The 2,683-nt window shown below is 35.0% G+C and overlaps 1 long non-coding RNA gene across 1 annotated transcript; it reads left to right on the forward strand.

Annotated features, from left to right (window-relative positions):
* The first annotated feature begins 1,851 nt into the window (after window positions 1-1,851).
* LOC149249208 (uncharacterized) lies at window positions 1,852-2,250 on the forward strand. The gene is made up of 2 exons (XR_016265135.1): window positions 1,852-1,880; window positions 2,053-2,250. It is a non-coding gene; the product is annotated as an uncharacterized LOC149249208 (long non-coding RNA).
* Window positions 2,251-2,683: the final 433 nt, after the last annotated feature.

The raw sequence follows: 2,683 nt of genomic DNA on the forward strand, positions 1-2,683 counted from the left end.
CTTCAGCACAGCAGCATTGGATGTCAGATAGTGGATGGACAAGAAGGGGCAGAGACTAATAGGCACACATATGTTAGACATGCTTACTGGGTGCACCCTTAGGCACCATTGGCTACACATTCGTCAGGCACACATCAACTGGACACACTTGTTGGGTGTACCTTTGTTGGTTGTGCTTGGGCACCTTCTACACAACACCATTTGATGTCAGATAGTGGATGGACAAGAAGGGATAGAGACTAATAGGCACACATATGTTAGACATGCTTACTGGGTGCACCCTTGCCATGTGTGCTTGGGTGCCTTGGGCACACTTGTTAGGTGTGTTGTGACTTAAGCACAACACCATTAGATGTTGGACAATTTGAAATCAAGTAATGAAGGGGGTTAAATGCATCATTGATCATAGAAGTTGGTGATGTGGACACTTGAGTCCACTTAAGCATAGAGAGGTTTGTAATATGCCAAAGAAGGATGCAAGTGTGAGACAAGTCTTGTATAAGTAGTGGACACCTCAAAGTTGCTAAGGCATCATCCATTGATCATTCACCAAGAGTGTAAATGAGCTCGATTATCGTACTAAGTTCAAGGTTGGCATGGTAGGGTGAAACTGCACTAACTGAGTGAGAAGAAAAAGAAGACAAGAATTACAAGAGGCAATCTTTCAATTTTTTAAAGGGTTATTGTGAAAGTCTATTGGGTAGTAGTTAAGGAAATACTTTCTTTGACTCATTGTATATCTAGAATAAAGTTGCAATTATGTTGTTATATATCTGTGACATTTTTTATATGATAACAATAAGGCACTTGCCTTGGATGCTACCTCTACTTTGTGTGTTGTTATAATATGTTTACTTGAATGAATGTTATGTTCCTTGCAATGTATTTTGTTGGTTAAGTGTTAAGTATTGTTGGGATGTTTTAAAGGTTGTGGTGGGACATGTGCCTATTGTTTAATGAATTTGATTAAGTTGGATTCATTTGCATTTGATACATTGTAGCTTACAGTAGAGTTATGAGTAGACCTCAAGTTAAAGTGTGTAGTGTGGTTGTTGTAGGTGTATGTTGGCCAACCGACTGTGGTTGAGTAAAACTAGTGTCACACAACCTCAAGAGTCAAAACAGGCTTGGGGAAACTTAGGTTCTTGTAGAAAAATTCTAGCAAACTGTAGGTTCATGACAAATCGTATCAAAGCAGTGCAAATGTTCATTATGTTTGACCAAACTTGAGGCAAATTAGTAGGTTTGGGGACAAAATCAACCACAAGAGTGACTTAAAGGTTGGAACAAAAACTTTGTTCCTTTTTTAATCAAGCAATCAAGACTACATTTTTGCACAAAAGTTGAATACTTCAACCTCTCTTAACCATGACTTAGAAGGGCACTTCAAGCTTCGGTGGCAAGTTAAGCAGGTTGACAAAAGTAGGCTGAGGTAGTAAAGTAGATTGAGTCTTTGAGACTTCGGGTAGATTCTTTGCCCATACCTATATGCAGATGGATGGTGCAAAAGAAGAGTATGTGATGACAATGAAGCAATTGAAATTGCCCAAATCTAGTGTTAAGAATGTTGTTTGTTTCCTTTATTATCAGAATCATTTTGCTATTGATTTTCCTTTGAAGAAGATGTTGGAAGACTTGGAAGTACTCCAAGTGCAAAAAATTTAGAAGATAAAAACAACAGTGTTGGGAGGAGCCCAAGTGTACCAAACTTCAAAGGCATAGGTTCTTGATAGGCAAATTTAGGGTAGTAGTTTGGTAGGCAAGTGTACCAAACTTTTGCATGTAGTTTAATATATTTGTGTTAATTAATTCCATAAATTCAACTTAACAAGTTATATTTGTGTTGATGGGTTGAATTTGTTGTTTGGATGGACTCTATGGTATGTAATCTTAGTTGGATTTCCAATATACTTTTAAACCATATTTTCATTTTATTTTTTAGTACTATTAGATATTATATCTTACCTCATTTTATGGTTAACATTGTATAACAAAAACATGCGTTGTGTTATGTAATTAATACTAACATGTAATATTGATTTTTTTTGTCAGAATGCTATAGGTAATGATTGCCAAGACGATGATCCAAATTATGTTCAACATATATCAAGAGATGATGAGGATGAGGATGAGGATGATGGTGGTGAAGGAGGAGATGATGATGATAGTTGCGGTGTTGGTGATGATGTGGATCAGAGTAATGAGGATGGTCAAGATGATTATGAGGATGATCTTGGCGGTGGTAGCTAGGCATGCACATGCATTGTTTTTTATGAAGAAATTATTGTGTAGAATGACATTGTTATGTTTAGATGGCTGTTGTGAATTTACCCTATATCAATGAGACATTTTGATTTTGTAATCATACGATGAGTTTGATTTATGTATGTTGTTAATTTATCGTAGAATAACGATATTCATGAAATATTTTGATTTGTTAATCATATTTGAATTTTAGTTGTTTTGATTAAAAATAATACTGATTTTATTAGTATTATGTTGCTATTTCATACATGTTTTGAAAATTGTTAATGGCACATTGTTATTTTTTTGGATGGATGTTGTCAATTTCTCTTAAATTTCTTTACAAATGATTTTGAATTGTGATATCTGCTTTAATGATATTTAGAAACTATTATATATTTCACTATGAATCTATAAAGGGGGTCATATATGTAAAGAA

Source organism: Pinus tabuliformis, chromosome 7 (genome assembly GCF_031772625.1).
Source record: "Pinus tabuliformis cultivar Carrire ecotype Pingquan chromosome 7, CPIR1, whole genome shotgun sequence".
NCBI lineage: Eukaryota > Viridiplantae > Streptophyta > Pinopsida > Pinales > Pinaceae > Pinus > Pinus tabuliformis.